The 18,949-nt window shown below is 40.6% G+C and overlaps 1 long non-coding RNA gene across 2 annotated transcripts in view; it reads left to right on the plus strand.

The window, feature by feature from the left end:
* Window positions 1-18,949, plus strand: part of LOC119534826 — a 52,763-nt gene that overhangs the window by 22,210 nt on the left and 11,604 nt on the right. Inside the window, exons 3-4 of one of the 2 annotated variants that reach the window (XR_005217118.1) lie at window positions 6,134-7,141; window positions 7,616-7,697. This is a non-coding gene — a long non-coding RNA (uncharacterized LOC119534826). The remainder of the gene's footprint in view (window positions 1-6,133; window positions 7,142-7,615; window positions 7,698-18,949) is intronic. The other variant, XR_005217119.1, reaches the window with a different exon arrangement.

An 18,949-nucleotide genomic window follows, 5' to 3' on the forward strand; every position in this document is an offset into this window, starting at 1 on the left:
GTGTTCTTTTGCAGCTGGTACCTCTCTCTGGTGCTTTTCCTTCTCAGGGAGGTAACGACCTGCCCTAGGTCTGATCCTTCTCTAGCTCCTTTCTGCAGAAGTTCAACTCTGCACCTTTTTGTTGTCAGCCCTCATTTAGAGCACAGGGCATCCTGTGAGACTTGAAAGCTGTAGAAAGCAATTCCCTGGCTAGGGTTCCCATTTACATATCGATGCTCCCAACTGTGGACTAAACACACCATGAATGAATCCTATTAACTTGGAAGATCTACTACAGAATGATAAAAACAGATGGTTATTAAGCAGTTTCAGGTGTGCCGTCAATTTCAGTAGTGATCTGGACATACATTTTCAGAATTCCATGCTGTTAACATGGTGTTCAGCCCTCGGGCCAAGTGTCCCACTTAAATATGAAAATACAAGAGCTGAAATGAAGTCTTCAAAAGGAAGGTTGAAAGGAGATGGTGACTGGAATTTTAATAAACACATTTAAGTTGTCCCTCAAAAAAAAAGTCCAAATCACCAGGGGTGATTTCTGGACAGCAAAGGAGGAGGAATAAATTTGTTCTTATTCCTCTCTGGAAGGGTAAGTGCTACTGTGCAGCAGGAAGGTACTTCTTTGTGGAACCAGACAGGAAATACTCAACCTAGGGACTTTTTATAAAAATATCAATGCCTGGTTCCCCACTCCAGAGAGCCTGATTCAGCTAAGGCTCAGGCCCTGTTCCTTTTCTGAACTCCCCTGGTGATTCTAATGTGCAGAGAATGGGCAGGGTGTCCTCAATGGGTTCTGTTTCAGGCTTGAAGCCCATTTGCCAATTCTGCTAGTGTCAGGGAAGATCTGAAGCAACACTGTTCCCCCCCGAAAATGCACAGCTGGGAGACGGGCAGGCAGTGGATGTCACTCAAGAGACCATTGAGGCTGAGCTTGCCTGGACTGGGGATGATGAAAGAGTGGGGGAAGGCGTCTAGGGTATGGGTAAGACCCAAGAACCATATGCCAGGCTTCTTTCCCCTGAACTAGACACAATGTAAAGCTTTCATTCATTCATTCTAATTTGTAGAAAATAGGTAAGAAATGAATTCTTCCTTCCATTCATTTATCTAACATTCCTGTAAGTATTTATTAAATATCTGCTATGTGCTGCCCTATTCCAGTTGAACTATATTCGTGAAAAAAACACAAAGATTCCTGCCCTTGTGCAGTTATAGGGAAATGGGTAGAAATAAAAAACAAACAATAAATAGATTTAATAGTATGTTAGAAGGTGAAAGTTCTATGACTAGAAAGAAAAGATAGAGAAGGGTAAGAGTGAATGAGAGTGTGGGTTGCAGTTTTAAATTGGGTGGTACAGGTAGGCCTTACTGCAAATGTGACATTGGAGCAGAGCTGAGGAGGAGGGGCCTACGTCATGGAATATCTGGGTAGAAGGATGGGCCAGTGCAAAGGCCCTGAGGCAGGTACGGACCTGCCAAATAAACCCCCTTTAAAAAAGCAAATCCATTTCTGGTGTTTTGCAAAAAGGCAGCATTGGCAAACTGGAACAATGTCACCCAAATAGTTGAACACAATCTTTTGTGTAACACTGAATCTTTTCTCCTGCAAAAGTTGTTAGTGAGAACCCTAACGTGTTGTGTAACCAGTCTCAATAAAACTGTGTTTTTAAAATCATGGGTTGCTTCTGATTAGGGGGTGATAAAGTTAATTTAACGGGCCAAGGTCATTCAATGATAAAGTCAATTCAGTGGGCCAAAATCATTCAATGATAAAGTCAATTCAATGGGCCAATTTTTAAAAAATGAAACAGTATAGAATAGAATAAAAACTATCAGAGTGCATTGCACCTAGCTGAAGTGTCATCTCGTGAAAACTCCTATTTCTAATATGTATTAAACATGTATTCTGTGTCATCATATGAAATGTAATTATTGTGGGTTACAGCTTTTTTTTAAATAAAGCTGTTACACTAGAATTATTTGGAAATTGGTTATGAGGGCTAGTTGTACTTATCCACATCATTACTGGGTTTAATAAAAAGAACTCAGAATTAAGGGCAATACATGACCTTCCCCCAGCACTAAATTACTTTCATCCCATACATCCTAGTGATATCTTTACACAGGAAGGACTTCATACTATTGCTTATGCCAAATCACTTTCAACATGAATGTTGCACTCACTCTTTCTCTGAGTTGCTTTAATGGAACAGTAAAGATGGAGAATTCTTTCTTTTCTCTTAGAGTGGCAATGCCATGTTAAATATTTCTCAAATGGGAAGATGGAGGTCCATGTTTTGAGTGAGCTCCTCGTAGGGGACCTGACACAAATATGAAGGCAAGCAAGTCAATTTGAATCTTATTGACTCAATGCCTCTGTGTAGCATACTGAATGAAATTAATTAGTGACTGTTCTGTTTGCTAATGCTGCTGGTAAGCAAGATACCAGAAATGGATTGTGTTCTAGTTTGCTAATGCTGCCAGAATGCAAAACACCAGAAATGGATTGGCTTTTTTAAAAGGAGGTTTATTTGGTTACACAGTTACAGTCTCAAGGCCATAAAGTGTCCAAGGTGACACATCAACAGTTGGGTACCTTCACTGGAGGATGGCCAATGGTGTCCGGAAAACCTCTGCCAGCTGGGAAGGCATGTGGCTGGCATCTGTTCCAAGTTGTGGGTTCAAAAGGGCTTTCTCCCAGGATGTTCCTCTCTAGGCTGCAGCTCCTCAAAAATGTCACTCTTATTTTCTCTTGGGGCATTTGTCCTCTCCTAGCTTCTCCAGAGCAAAAGTCTGCTTCCAAAGGCCATCTCCAAAATGTCTCCGTAAGCTGAAGCTCCTTTGTCAGTTCCAGTGCATTCCCCAAAGTGTCCCTTTTGAGTGTAGCTCCTCTTCAAAATGTCACTCTCAGCTGCACTGAATTCCTTCTGTTTGTCAGCTCACCCACATGGCTCCAGTGATCCAATTTAGAGCCATCCTGAATGGGTGGGGCAACACCTCCATGGAAATTATCCAGAGTCATCACCCACAGTTGGGTGGGGCACATTTCCATGCAAACAACCTAATCCAAACATTCCAACTTAATCCCCACTAATATGTGTGGCCCACAAGAATGCATCAAAAAATATGGCTTTTTCTGGGGGACATAATACATTCAAACTGGCACAGATTAGCTCCTGTGAAGGCGGTTTATTTGGTTACCAAGTTACAGTCTTAAAGTCATAAAGTGTCCAAGGTAAGGTGTCAACAATAGGGTACCTTCACTGAAGGATGGCCGATGGCATCTGGAAAAACTCTGTTAACTGGGAAGTCACGTGGCTGGCATCTGCTGATCCCGGGTTGAGTTCCAGTTCCTCTTTTTGCTCCTGTGCATCCTTCAAAATGTTGCTCTTGGGGCGTTTGTCTTCTCTTAGCTTCTCAGGAACAAAGTGTCAACAGAAGTCTACGTTTAGTGGCCGCCTTCAGAATGTCTCTCTTGGCTGTAGCTGCTCCAAAATGACACTCTTAGCTGCTCTCTGCATCTGGGCCTGTGTGGCTCTTTTTAAAGTACTCCAGTGATCCTATAAAGACCCACCCTGAATGGGTGGGGCAACACCTCCATGGAAATAATCCAATGAAAGGTCTCACCCACAGTTGATTGAGTCATATCTTCATGGAACCAATAGGTTCCAACCTAGTCAAGACTAATACATCTGCCCCCACAAGATTGCATCAAACAACATGATGTTTGGGGGGACATAATACAGCCAAACCAGCACAGTGACCTTGACCTTGTTTCCAAAAATCCACACATTGCTCTCCCCCAGTAACGTAAGTAGAACAGGCTACTTATCTTTTCTGGAGGTGAAATAGCCAGATTGGTGCTAATAACATGGAGAGGAAAGGTGCTAGTAACTGGCTGTGTGACTTTGGCCAAGGTCACTTCACCAGCCAGATCGAGTTTTTCTGACATTTCAGAGGAAAATTCTGAGGCTGTCCTTCATAGGAACTATGTAATATCGAATGACTTAACAGAAGCAATCGTGCTTTAAAAAGCATTTACTAGACACACATGGAAAATAAAATAGTTGCATTTAAAAATTAAAGATGAGCAATTATGAAACTTTATTCATTAAATTACATGGTAAAATTCACCCTTTTTAGTGTACACTTCTATGAGTTTGGATAAATGCATGGACTTTTGTAGCCACCACCTCATTTAAAAGATATAGAATAGTTCTCAAACTCATTCTTTCCTGTTTCTCTGTGGCCAACTCCTCTCCCAATCCCAGCTGTTGGCAACCATGGCTCTGTTTTGCCTCTCCCAAAATGATTCATATAAATGGAATCATACTATGTGTAGTCTTTTAAGTCTAGCTTCTTTCACTTAGCATAATGCATTTCAGATTCATCCATGTTGCTGAAAGTGTGTCAATAGTTAGTTTCTGTCTGTTCCTGAGTAGTTTCCCATTGTAAGGTTGAACTGCAGTTTGTTTATCCATTCACCAGCTGATAGTTTTTGGTGTTTAGGAATAAAGCACTGTAAACATTTGCATACAGGTTTTTGTGTGAAAACATAAGTTTTCATTTCTTTTGGGTAATACCCAGGAGCGAAATTTTGCGGGTTAGATTCCCTAGAGAGTCACTAATGAGTCAAAGGCAATAAACATTTTTGAAACTCCTGCATCACTGGCTATATTCCCATCCAGAAAGTTTGGACTAATTTATTCTCTCTCAAGCAGTATTTTCATGAAGACATATTTTGCATATGATAATTTGATTGGTGAATCATGACATCTCAGTTTGGGTTTTTATTTGTACTTAATTGTTTGCTACTTAGGTTGAACACTTCTTTTTCTAATGTTTGCTATCCTTTTACCTATAAGGTAGTATCTTTATTAGTGGCTACACTAAGGCATCTTCACCTTTAGAGAGAAGGCTTCACAAAGTTCTGTCAGTTTGACATCTTTACTTACTTGGCATAGCATGTGGAAGAGACAAGGAAAATGTATTTCTATCAATCTTTGTGTTGTTTGCATCTTGATTTCTTGAAAAATAAAAAAGATTTTTTGACCTTTGAATTTTTCAATTACTGTGCCAAGCTTTCAAGACAATTAAGACACAAATATTCTTTCCATAGGATCTTATCTTTTTTTAATCCATGATTGATATTGAAGTCGCACGAGGGTGCAGAAAAGAATTGTCTTAGAGAACATAAACGTTAATAAAAGATGTGTTGTCAAATACGTTTAGAAAGGAAACAATGAAGAGGGAACATAATTTGCCTTTCTTAGGTGTCCTGACAAATACGGTGTGTACCTAAAACCAGTTTGATTTCCCTCTTCGTGATTGTTCTATTTGCACCTTGGTGATGACACCTGCTGGCGGCCGTCAGCACTGCATTTGAACATCAAGAGAGGATACATTTTCGAACATAGCCTGAAATTATGTTTGAGGATTTCAGCCTGCTTCATATTTCTGGATACTATGCTATACAATTTATAAGTTGTTAAAAATGGCTTTTTAATTGGATTAGCAATTAAATAAAAGCTCCAAAACAAGCCAGATCCACAATTTGATTCCCTATTCTTGTTTCTAAACATTGTAATGCTTATCATCCTCAGGAAGATCTAGAGACCTTATTGATGTTTACATAAAGTGTTCCTAAAGCAGAACATGTTCTTTTTCTAGAAAAAATATTTGCTGTTTCATTATTATTCTACTGTACTTTTACTTGGAGTTGCAACAGGGATTAGAGATGCTTCACCTCCTGAGTATTTATTACATACAGGGTTCTTGAATGGCAATACTAAGTCCTTTAGAGAAAAATTGAGTAATATGAAGTCTAAGAAAGACATCCACATTTAATGTTGCTGCAATTTCTCTTTGTCTTCATATATTCAAAGGGATAACAAGGGTGGGAGAGTGAGGGAAGATCAAAACATATTGTGTAGGCATGTTCTGCTTTAGGAAAACAAGATTTTCAAAACTCCAAATTTATATGCTGGATAATTTAAAATTAGAACTCTGATTGCATTACAAAGAATTTTTTTCAGTTTTGGAAAAATATGCTTTATATTTCTTTTAAATATCAGTACTTTTACACACTTAAATTAAATAAATTGACATTTCTCCTAATCTCATTTGTGTTTTCCAGTACTGCAACATCAGTATCCTACAACTAGCTTGAAATATCGGAAGAAATGTAAAATCTTATTAATCCTGTATTCCTCTTTTATTCTCACACAAAAACTTTACATGGGTTAAAAGCTAAGAAAATAGAGCAGAAGGAGACACATTGCAAGTCACTTTCTAACTGAAACGTGACTTGTCAGATGTCACTTTTGCTACTTGATGAAAGATGCACATTTTTCTTTTCCTCTCCAGTAAGAATTATTTTTTTTTCTTCCAATAAATTTCCTACTGTGAGAGTATTAGGGCTGATCTACAGGAGCAGAACAAACCCATTTAGGCCATTTAGACAATGCAATATGCTTGTCACAGCTAAAGTCTGTGAACCAGCTAATGATTTGCAATTTAGCAAGATATGCCTATTTGGACACCCAAGTTCTCAACTTAATAGTTTATTTATTTCAGCTAAGGTTGCTGTTCTCATTAGGAGCGCTCAGCCCATCAAATGGGTGTTAAAAACACAAAACAAAACACAAATGAGCTTTGGGAACCAAAGAATCAACACAAGCCTGGACTATCACTCTGTCGACCTCAGGGTTGTAATGTTTATGTGTTTTCAATACACAAAGAGCTCTCGTGAGGCCCTGACCATCAATCATCTTCAGCATTGACACAAAGACCTGAGTTCTTTAACAAAGGTTGTAGCTGTTTAATGTTGGTGCACATTAGTAGGTTCACAGTGGAGGGTCTGAAGAAGCCCACAAGGTAGATGCCCTGTTTCTGTGAACATCGCCAAGTCAGGTGATAATATCTAGCTGGGCGGGGATTGAGAGACTTGGATGACTGCAGGTAACCTTTAAGGGAGAGTTGTGCAATTAAGAAGAGCTCATAACAGATGAGTAGGTCTCAGGAATCTTGCCTGCTTTGTGCAGCAAAAAGAATATTTCCTACCTTCTGGAGAGGAGACGCTGACATCTTACACAAAAAGAGAAGCTGTGATCACTTCAGAAGTCTTCATTTCAGGGATTAGAAGGTAAATGAATATGTACATATTTCTAATGCAAAAAGAATCTGAATAATTTTAGAACAATTTTGTGTCTACATTGCATTTGGAAGCTTTCTCAGACAAAATGCAGTCATTGTCCAAGGGACCCAGTTAGTTTATTGATCTAGTTACACAAAAAGAGCAGAACTATGAAAAATTACTCTGACGAGTATTCCTTTCATCGACAAACAGTAAACCATCTTCAAAATCTGATTAAAACACATTGAAACAAAGTAACTATTGGTTTACAGTAGTACTGAAGTGGGAAACCCATGAGAGAAACCCTCCAGGGATTTTCCTACTGTTCCTCAGTTCAATGAGTGGATGTTTTAGAGTCTGACAACTGTGGTTTTCAAATCTCCAAGCCTGAATTCTTGATTACGTTTTCTTTCACTGATCTTTTGTAACCATCGTTTTAATGTATACTATTTACGTCTAGTAATTAATTGTCTCTCCTTCTAGATTGTATGCTCTTTTGAGTCCAAGTACGGGTTGATTCAGGGATTCCAGCTTCCTTGCAAACAAGAAAGTAAGCTGTGATCATGTAAGTGACTAGGGAAGAGGGTGGGGCCAGGGTAAAGAGAAGGGGGAAGGGAGGGAGGGAGGGACGTCTGGCCCAGCAGAGAGAGCTGTGGCTTGGATCTGAGGTAAAGGACACCTGAAGCTGACACCTCTCTTGCCAGCCAGGCGAACCAGTCTGGGGCACCATGATCTATCCCACTCATACCTGCCGTGTCATTTCCTTTCCCTTTTGAGACTATCCCAGATGGTAATTTTAGCATGATGTCACCCATTTAGTTTGTTTTAAGAAGACTTGTTCAGGGAGCACTCCGTGTGATTAGATTCAGTGATTTGAACGTTGAGAAACAACTGGTGAGTATTTCCACACGTCCTGATGTGAAATGAGTCTGAAATTTTACAAAATCTCTATACTGTAAAGTGCCCCTTGAAGCTCCCACAGAACATCAGTTGATTTGTTTCTATAGCTTAACTGACATACAGCAAACTGTATATATTTTAAGTGTAAAATCTGGTGATAGTTGACATATATATACATACATAGACATCGATGAATCCATCACTACAATCAATATAATGAACATATCCATCTCCCCAAAAGTTTCCTTGAGCCCCTTTGATATTCCTCCTACCAACCCATCCTCATCCTGAATGCAATTTGAATTTTAAAAGCAAAACACAAAACATTTCCCACATATGCTTTTTTATTAACTTTCTAGTTTGAAATACTTTCAAACTTATAGAACAGTTTGTAAAATAATACAAACCCCTTACAGAGAACTCCAGTGTACCTCTATTCCCCCAAATACCCAGATCCACCAATTTTAACATAATGCTACATTTGCTGTATCATTTTCTCTATCCATCTATCGATCTAGAGTTTTATCAATCTATTGGCTGAACACTTAAGCGTAGGTTGTATACATCATGTTCCTTGAACACTTATTACATTTCCTATGAACAAGGATATTTACTTATATAACCACCTTAAGTGCAGTTGTCAAGTTCAAGAAATTTAACATACTGATATAAAGCCTACAGTATAATATGCCCCAGTAACGTCCCTGTGAGCATTTTTTCCTTCCTTGTTAAATGCCATCCAGGATCATGTATTACATTTAATTGTCATTGTCTCTTTAGTGTTTCCTCCTTTTTTTTAAATTGTGCAAACATATATACAACATAACATTCCCATCCCAACAACTCCCAAGCATACAATTCAATGGTATTATTCACGTTCATAATATTGCCATATCCTCACCAAATTCCATTACTAAAATTTTCCCATCACCCCAAACAGAAACCCTACAACAATTATGCCTTAACTTCTGATTCCATCTGCCCCTCATTCCTGGCAACCTGTGTTCTAATTTCTGCCACTATGAGCTTCCATATTCTCCAATATTTTCTTTGTGGTTACCATGAGGCTTAAATTTAACATCACAAATCTATAATGATCTTGTTTGTTTTGGTACCAACTTAACTTGAGAATATACACACTATGTTCCTATCCCCCTCAGTTCCCCTCACCTTTATGTGGTTCTTGTCACAAGTTATATGTTTAAACATTATGAATTTCAAACCACTGATTTATCATTACATTTTATGCACTTGTCTTTTAGATCCTGTAGGAAGTAGAAAGTGGAGTTACAAATCAAAATACAATAGTGCTGGCATTTATATTTACCCCTGTCATTACCCTCACTGGAGTTCTTTATTTTTCATGTGGCTTCCATCTATTGTCCATTGTCCTTTCCTTTCAACCTGCAGAACTCTCCTTCACCATTTCCCGAAGGGCCGATCTAGTGGTGACACACTCCCTCAGCTTTTGTTTATGTTCCTCATTTTTGAGAGACAGTTTTGCCAGGTGTAGAATTCTTGGTTGGCAATTTTTGCATTCAGCACTTTAAATATGTCATCCCACTGCCTTCTTGCCTCCATGGTTTCTGATAAGAAATCGGCACTTAATCTTATTGAGGCTCCCTTGTATGTGATGTGTTACTTCTCTCTTGAGGCTTTCAGAATTCTCTCTTTATTTTTGGCATCTGACTGATTATAATATCAAACTGTGTGAGTCAATTTTGTTTTTTCCTGTTTGGAGTTTATTGAGTGTCTTGGATGTGTATATGCATATGTTTTGTTACGTTTGGGAAGTTTTCAGCCATTATTTCTTTAAATATTCTCTTTGCCCCTTTCTGTCTTTCTTCTTCTGGTGCTCCCACAATATGTATATTTGTACACTTCATAGCGTCCCTCAGGTTCCTCAGGCTCTGTTCACTTTTCTTCATTCTTTCTTCTTTTTGCTCCGCAGACAGGGATGATTTCAGTTGCTTTATCTCCAAGTTCTCTGATTCTTTCTTCTGCCAGCTTCAATCTGCTATTGTACCCCTCTAGGGAATTTTTAACTTCTATTACTGTGGTCTTCAGCTCTATTTGGTTCCTTTTCATAATTTCCATTCCTTCATTGATATTCTCTTTGTGTTCATCTATTATTTTCCTGATTTCCTTTAGTTCTTTGTCCATGTTTACCTTCAGTTCTTTGATTATATTTAAGACCTTATTATTATTATTATTATTTTGTTAGTCTTTGTTTGGAATGTCCCAGGTCCAGTCCTCTGCAATGATGGTTTTAATGCTTTAATTGTTTCCTTTGCCTGGGCCATCACTTCCTGTTTCTCTGTATGTTGTACAATCTTTTGTTAAAATCTGTACATTTTAAATTGTTGACAAGGGAATTTAGACTCTGAGGCATCTGTTCCTTAAGCTTGTATCCAGCTAGTATTAGGACAGGTCTTTCCTTGAATGCCAGGAACTAAAAAAAAAAAAAAAAGGGAAAGACAGAAAATAGTTTTCTCAGTTTTTGTAGATTAATTTGTGCAAGTGCTCTCCTCCAGGGCTTACCCACCTAATAAATTTACAAAATAGCTGCAGGCCAAAGGGTAGAGGCCCCCCCTGATCCTTTATGCTAATGCAGGTGTGGCCCTAGGAGTTCCCCTGTTTACATGGTTCTGATTGTCCCCTCTTCCCGAAGGAACAGTTTCCTCACAATCCGGGCACTGCACTTGACGTCCTACAGGAGAGCACTGTGAGCTGCCTTCTCCAGGCAGGGCAAGCTCTGGGACAGAGAGTCCCTCAGGCCACCACCAGACAGGCTGGGCCAGACGTACAAGCTCTCAGCACATGCATGAGGGTTACCCTGCTCCCTCGAGTCCATGGAGCAGCTCCATACTGGGAGTGCTGGGCGGCTCTGCCCCAAGCTGGTGCGGGGGAGGGAGGGGCCAGCCTGCCCGCCATAAGCTTTTACATAAACTTTTTTCTTGATTCAGTGCTTGCCCCCCTTTAACTGTTTTCTGGAGCTTTGAGAAAGATGTTCTGCTGATTGTTCAAAGCTTCTATGGGGGTATAGAGTTCTGAAGCATCTTCCACATGTGCTTTTTTAATCATGAAATACACATTATACATTCAACTCATATGCTTTTATTTATTTATTTATTTATTTTTTGGCTTAAACAATAGGAATTTATTGGCTCATGTTTTTTTTTGTTTTTTTTTTAATCTTCATTTTATTGAGATATATTCACATACCACGCAGTCATACAAAACAAATCGTACATTCAATTGTTCACAGTACCATTACATAGTTGTACATTCATCACCTAAATCAATCCCTGACACCTTCATTAGCACACACACAAAAATAACAAGAATAATAATTAAAGTGAAAAAGAGCAATTAAAGTAAAAAAGAACACTGGGTACCTTTGTCTGTTTGCATGCTTGTTTCCTTCGCCTATTTTTCTATTCATCCATCCATAAACTAGACAAAGGGGAGTGTGGTCCTTATGGCTTTCCCAATCCCATTGTCACCCCTCATAAGCTACATTTTTATACAATTGTCTTCGAGATTCATGGGTTCTGGGTTGTAGTTTGACAGTTTCAGGTATCCACCACCAGCTACCCCAATTCTTTAGAACTTAAAAAGGGTTGTCTAAATTGTGCGTAAGAGTGCCCACCAGAGTGACCTCTTGGCTCCTTTTGGAATCTCTCTGCCACTGAAGCTTATTTCATTTCCTTTCACATCCCCCTTTTGGTCAAGAAGATGTTCTCCGTCCCATGATGCCGGGTCTACATTCCTTCCCTGGAGTCATATTCCACGTTGCCAGGGAGATTCACTCCCCTGGGTGTCTGATCCCATGTAGCGGGGAGGGCAGTGATTTCACCTTTCAAGTTGGCTTAGCTAGAGAGAGAGAGAAATTAAGAACAGAAAATATAAAACTTTCACACAAAAAATTCAAAACCTTTCCAACAGTCTAAGTGAGACAATATGGAAAATTAAAGAGGTACGATTATATTTTGGCATAAATGAAGAAAAAAAGCAGAGGGAGAAAGAAAGAGACACAGAAATTTAGAGGAAGATGCAGGTAGGAGAGCACCTAAGAAGAATGAGCTAAGTCGCAAACAAACATACAGAGAGAGACCCAATATCCTAAGAGGGAAGAAAAAGCAATCAGAGGAAAAGATACATGGGTGAGAAAAACCAGCATCATCCATGTGCACATATCCTGGCTCCCATGTGCACATACCCTGGCTCACACGTGCACGCCTGCAATCAGAGACATCAACATCACCCTTTGCCTTTAAAACACTTCCCTGAAGGCAGGAATGCTGCCCTGTCTCCTTATAGCTCTAAGTATAATGGAGGAAAGAAAACGTTTTATGGAACCTGCCCTAAGGACATCATGAAATTAAGCTGCATTCTGTTTTTGAGCAGGTTCTTTTTCATCTCTGTATTGGGATAAAATTTTTTGTGTCAGGAGAAGGCTCTTGGTGCAACACACAGGCGAGTCTGCCAGAGGCTGTTTGCATAAGCTTGAAGGCAAGGACACTTCCTGGAAGTGGGAGACCAAGAAGGAGCCCAGCATGGGGAGAAAGCCTTCGTGCAGGGGGTGTCAACTAGCTGCAGGGTGGATTCACGGAGTCGGGGGAGAGGGGGTCTTTGAAAATACTCATGCCTGGGCCCAGCTCCAGAGACTCTCATGCAACTGGTCCAGGGTGCAACCTGGGATTCAGCTGCTTTTTAAGGCTCCTCAGGTGGTTGTAATGTACAGCCGAAGTTGAGCAGCTTCTATATTTTGCTTGGAGATCTCATCAGCTAAATATTCCAGGTCATCGCTTTCAAATTCTGCCTTCCATCCAACACCAGAACTCAAGTTTGCCAAATTCTCTGCCACTTTAAAACAAGGATTGCCTTCCTTCCAGTTTGCAACAACACATTCATCATTTCTGCTCAAGTCCTCATCAGAAGTATCTTTAGAGTCCATGTTTCCACAAACAGTCCTTCAAAGCAGTTTAGGCCTTTTCTATCAAGCTCCTCACAATTCTTCCAGAATCTTCCCCTTATCCATTTAAAAAGCTGTTCCGACATGTTTGGTGTTTGCCAACTCAGCAGCACCCCACTTCTCTGGTACCAAAATCTGTTCTAGTTTGCTAATGCTGCCAGAATGCAAAACACCAGAAATAGATTGGCTTTTGTAAAAGGGGTTTATTTGGTTACAAAGTTACAGTCTTAAGGCCATAAAGTGTCCAAGGCAACACAGCAATCAGGTACCTTCATTGGAGGATGGCCAATGGTGTCTGGAAAACCTCTGTTAGCTGGGAAGGCACGTGGCTGGCGTCTGCTCCAAGTTCTGGTTTCAAAATGGCTTTTTCCCAGGACATTCGTCTCTAGGCCACAGCTCCTCTTCAAAAATATCACTGTTAGTTGCTCTTGGGGTGTTTGTCCTCTCTTAGCTTCTTCAGAGCAAAAGTCTGCATTCAAAGGCCATCTCCAAAATGTCTCTGTACGCTGCAGCTTCTCTCTCAGCTCCTGTGCATTCTTCAAAGTGTCCCTCTTGGCTGTAGCTAGCTCGCTCCTTCTGTCTGAGCTTATATAGTGCCCCAGTAAACTAATCAAGGCCCATGCTGCATGGGCGGGACCACATCTCCATGGAAATTATCCAGTCAGAGTTATCACCCACAGTTGGGTGGAGCACATTTCCATGCAAACAACCTAATCCAAATGTTCCAACTTAATCCCCACTAATATGTCTGCCCTCACAAGATTGCATCAAAGAACATGGCTTTTTCTGGGAGACATAATATATACAAACCGGTACAGAGCCCCTGCCTCAGTGTTTGGAGAGGGTGACTGGGTGGTATAGCTTGGGTTGGCTCTTAGTTCTGCCCCTAGTGGACTCATGTGTGGGTCCTGTGGAGGGCAGGGAGTTGGGAGACCTCTAGGTGGAAACTGAACTACCACAAATCCTCTAAAACCTTTTTACCACATAGCATTATTTGGGGAGATCCTTGTCAATAAATATTTGGTCCCTCTTTCTGTGCCAGATTTAGTGTTGAAGACACAAGAGTGAAAGAGACACCAGCTTAGTGTAGTGGAGGACAGAGCTCAGTAAGCAGATAATTGCATCCTCATACGGTGACAGCAGTGATGGGGTACACAGGGCCACATGTGCAGTACTAAGGAAAGCCCAGTTTTGGGGGCCAGGGGAGGCTTCTGGGAACGCAGACATACCTAAGTGGGGAGCTGTGCCTTTGGCATGGGGGAGAAGTGCCAGAGTGAGCAGTGGCCACACCTGGAGGGTTCAGGAGCAAAGCTTTGTGGTGTCATATTTATTCTTTCAAAGGGAAGAATTGGGTAAATAATATAAAGTTGAGTTGGACTATGAAATATTCTGATTTGAAACTTTTCTTATGGGGTCCAAACATTGGACAGAGCTAATTGCAGGAAATGCTGCCTCACTGATTCTCCAAGGGTGAGAGTCAAAGTGGGCAGGGCAGGGAGGTTGTCGAGTTATCAGGGCTGTGGCTTGGCTCTGTGGTAACAGAAGCCAGAAGCTAGTGCAAACAAATGACAGATTGCTAACCAACCTCTCCTGCCAGCCAGGCAGGCAAATCAGGCTGAGTCACCATGGGTATGTCACTCTTTTCCCTTTAGAGGCCATCTCAGATGGTAATTTTAACCTGATGTCACCAATTTAGTTCTTTTTTCTTTAAAGGAGAATTATTCAGGGGGCATGCCATGTGATTGGATACAATGATGTGATGGCAGAGAAACAATCAGTATGTCCACACTTCCTAATGCAAAATGAGTCTGAATACTTCAGAAAAGCTCCATATTCTGAAGTACCTGGCCTGCCCTCCCTTTGGTGAGGGGAAGGGAGGCCCAAGCTTCTGCATTTTGCAGACTCCACAATTGATCAAATATCCCCTTCCCTGATTCTCCCTGAGAACAAGTGTTGTAGCTCTTTGAACTTACAAAGCTACTTGCAAAGATTTCCTTTAGTTAGTTCTTCTAATAATGTGGTAAAGAAGGCACATGCCACAATCACCAGTCTAGAAAGCCAAGGCTCATAAAGGGGAAATTAATTGCTTAGCGTCATAGGTAGAGTGGAAGTCCGCATTTCCCCCAGTCCCCATTATAAGGGCAATAGAGAAGCAGTTGAACTAGAAAAGGTAATTTGTTGGGGTCCAAAAATTGGTCAAAATAAAAGTTAGTAGTCATGCCTTTAATTTCCCATATTTCAGATTTATATAGCTTTAACAATAAAGCAGCAAATCCTTCAGATCATGGGAACTGTCTCCCATCAACCAGAGATCATTTGTTTCTTGCAGAATTAACATTTTTTTCTCACTAGACATTAGGATTTTGTACTTTTTTCTCTCAGAGGTTGTTTACGGAAATACATATATTTTTAGAGGAATTTGGGTTTAGGATTATAAGTAGTATTATTTTCAAACAAACTTTTTCAGTGGAATGCATTGTAAATTTAGTAAAATTTTACTATCAAAATGATGTTTCAGGCTTCAAAATCAATCTTACTGTCAACTGTGTTTTCAATTGTCATTGTGCATAATGACAAAAAATATTCAAATGAGGTAAGGCTTCCCTGATAAATTAAAGCTTGCTCACATCTGAGGACATGCAGTCATGACACAAAAACAAACTTTAGACATCTGAGCCTCCACAAGGGAATTGAGTAATCACTAAATGATCATGGGGGGTGGGAAGGGAATAGGACTCTGTCAGTTTTAGAGGAGAATTACAAAGAAAAGAATGTAGTTAAAACAAGTAAGAGATGTGATCTCAAAGACAAATGTGGGTGAATTTGAGTTATATGCACTTAGTCAATGTCATGCTATGAAAAAATGTTTGGAAAAGTTTAAATGTAAGTTGGTTGTTTGGAGCTTAGAATGCACATTCTCAAAGGAAAACTATTATAAATCTCTCAGGTTGGTTCCCTGTAGCCCCAATTTTTTAACTCCACTGTAGTAGACGTTGATTTATTTGGGAAAAACCATTCATGTTTTGCTTCTGGGCAGCAGGATACTGTGGCAAGAGCTTGGGACAAGAGCCAGGAGTCTTGGAATCTAAGCCCTACGTTACTGCTGACTACTTCTCTGATCTTTCAGAATCTACAGGACTTCTTTGAGTCTCCCTTTTTTCATATATAAACATCAAAATGTTTGGAGCACATGATCTCTGAGATATTTGCCAATTCTAAAATTCCATTTGAAAAAAGAGAGAGAAAATTGGAAGGATTACAACCTCATTAAGTGCCTGGGCTCCTGCAAAGATGCAACATAGGCAGGCTCTCCTTGTTTTGTTGGGAGCCTCCTGCAATGAATTAGAGGGTGTCAGGGCTCGATAGTGATCTCTGAGAGCATCTATTCCAAGCCCTTCACTTCTCAAAAGCCAGCAATGGAAAGTGATTTGCCTGCAGTGCAGATCTGTCGGCAGCAATCCGACTCCAAGTCCAGTGTAGGCTAAGCCAGCACTTCCCAAACCTGAATGTGCACCTGGATCCCCTGTGCAGATTCCCATGCAGCAGGTCTGAGGTGGGGCCTGAGATTCTGCCTTTCTAACAAATCCAATGTTGGTCCTCCCACTACACTTGGAGAAGCAAGAGTCTGGGCTCTGCTCCTTGGTAATGAATGGAGCCATTGATCACCCACTTGCACCCAGCAAGTTTGCCGGTGTTAGGCAACCAGGGGGTGGGGATTCTGAAGCTGAAAGCAGCAGATCCCCTCTTCATGGAGGTAAATAGTCAAAGTAGACAAAACTACCAAACTTGAAATAATTGGGAACTAATGAAGAGCCTATGCAAAGATTATAAACGCAATAGGAGTTGAAAGAAGGCTGTCAGTGAACTAATTGTCCTGAAACAGAAGGAACTCCTGGGCTGTGCTTAAGATTTTGATGACACTGCAATCTGCTCTTTGAATGAGGGTATCTTATTTTATTACAGACATTACGATGTGTTGGCAAAGAAAATACAGGGTGAAAATTTCACATGTATTTGCTAACTACATGCATCTTGTATTTCTTTGCAATGGTGAGAACTAGCTCAAAATGGAATGGTGAATTGACAGTGTTCATCTTCCCATTTTCACTTCTCCTTTGGATACCCTCTTTTCTTTTTCATATCAGGGCACTAGGATTTAGCTGGGATTTCCAGAGAGTCTCACTGTCTCCCCATTGGGCCCCACCCTCCTTCTAGAGCATCCTGTTTTTCAGTACTTTGTCTTTCCCCAACCCCATTAAAATTTTTCTGCTGAGCGCCCCTTTACTTTGGGGCCTTCTGACCCAAGTAACTGGTTATTGGATCTCAGTGGGGTTGATGGCCAGTAATGAGTTAATGGGGAGTTGCCCCTTACTGCTTTGTTTTTAAAGCACTTTTCTATTTCAACAGAGGCAATGGCCAAATAGAGCTTCTGGTGGGATTTGTTTTACCACCTGCTGGCCCTGTGTTTTTGGCTTTACACATTCAGTACCTTTATTCAAAGGTGGTGCTTCCCTAAGTGACTGAAATTAGTCTCCAATAGGTAGAATCTGGAAAACGACTGCAAAATGCTCTTTACTTTAAAAATATTACTAATTTACCGATAATGACCATGGCCCACTGAGAAATGTTGTTAAAATGATAGATGTTTTTGGTATTTTGAGTGATATATCCAGAGCTTTAGAAATGAGGTGCTACTGCTCATATCTTAATAAACTGTTAAACATCTTAATTAGTCTATTGTAGTCTTATACTCCTTCCCCTTTCTGTATTCTCTTTGGTTGAGGAACTTTGTTCTCCCCCACATTAAGCCAATTGTATTCATGGGGGATCAACCTAACTCTGCACAAGAGGCTAGACCTCTGGGTAAATGTGGCAATTTGAAAACAGGGTATTTCTCCACTCCTACTCAAAATTCACAGCATACAGAAATTTTTTTAAATATAAACATATAAAGATAAAGAGAAAAGGAAAGAGAGGAGAGCGGTGGAGAGATGGCCACAAAGCGATGGCAGGTTGAAAGTGGATGGCAGCGTGGCAAGCCACACGGAGGGAGAAGTAAATTTGCTGCACAAATTGAGAGATGGCATCAGATAATCTGAAAGAGTAATGAATGGTGCTGGAGTTAAAAGAATTGACTGAAAGTTTGCATTTAGAGCTAGGGTCTTGCGGGTTGAGTTGTGTCCTCCCAAAAAGTATGTAGAAGTCCTAATCCCCAGTACCTCAGAATGTGACCTTAGTTGGATCTCAGTCACTGCAGATATAATTAGTTAAGAAGAGGTCTTACTGGAGTAGGGACGGCCGGAAATCCAATATGACTGGTATCCTTGTCAGACCAGGAGGGGAGACTCAGACGGACACACAGAGAGAAGACGAGCATGAAACAACACAAGCAGAGACTGAATTATACCACGAGCTCAGCAACGCCAAGGACTCCTGGCTATGGTCAGAAGCCAGGAACAGATTCTTCCCTACAGACTTCAAAGAAAGCATGGCCCTGCTGGCACCTTAATAAGTTTCAGACTTCTGGTTTCCAGAACTGTGAGAGAATAAATTTCTGTTGCTTTAAGCCATCCAGTTTGTGGATCTTTGTTATGGCAGCCCGAGGAAACTAACCCCACCCCACCGGGACCCATTCACTAGATGGCTACCCCTCCTGCACCCCACGGAAGATAAGAGGTTTGCTTTTTGCAAGATGTTGAATTAATGTAGATCTAGACTTAGGGACACCAGGCCCACTGAAGGTGTGATGAGATACAGTATGAAAACCTGGATTAAGTGAAAGACTGTACAGTGAACTGTGAGAGTCTCCCTCCTCCTATCCAAAACACCCTTCTAACATATTCCAGAACACCGGCAGCAAGGTTTATGTACCCCAGACAATAGACTGGAGAAGTACAGTCTGCAGAACTGATGGCCCCAAGAGAAAAGTCTCCTGACAT

Source organism: Choloepus didactylus, chromosome 5, assembly GCF_015220235.1.
Source record: "Choloepus didactylus isolate mChoDid1 chromosome 5, mChoDid1.pri, whole genome shotgun sequence".
NCBI lineage: Eukaryota > Metazoa > Chordata > Mammalia > Pilosa > Megalonychidae > Choloepus > Choloepus didactylus.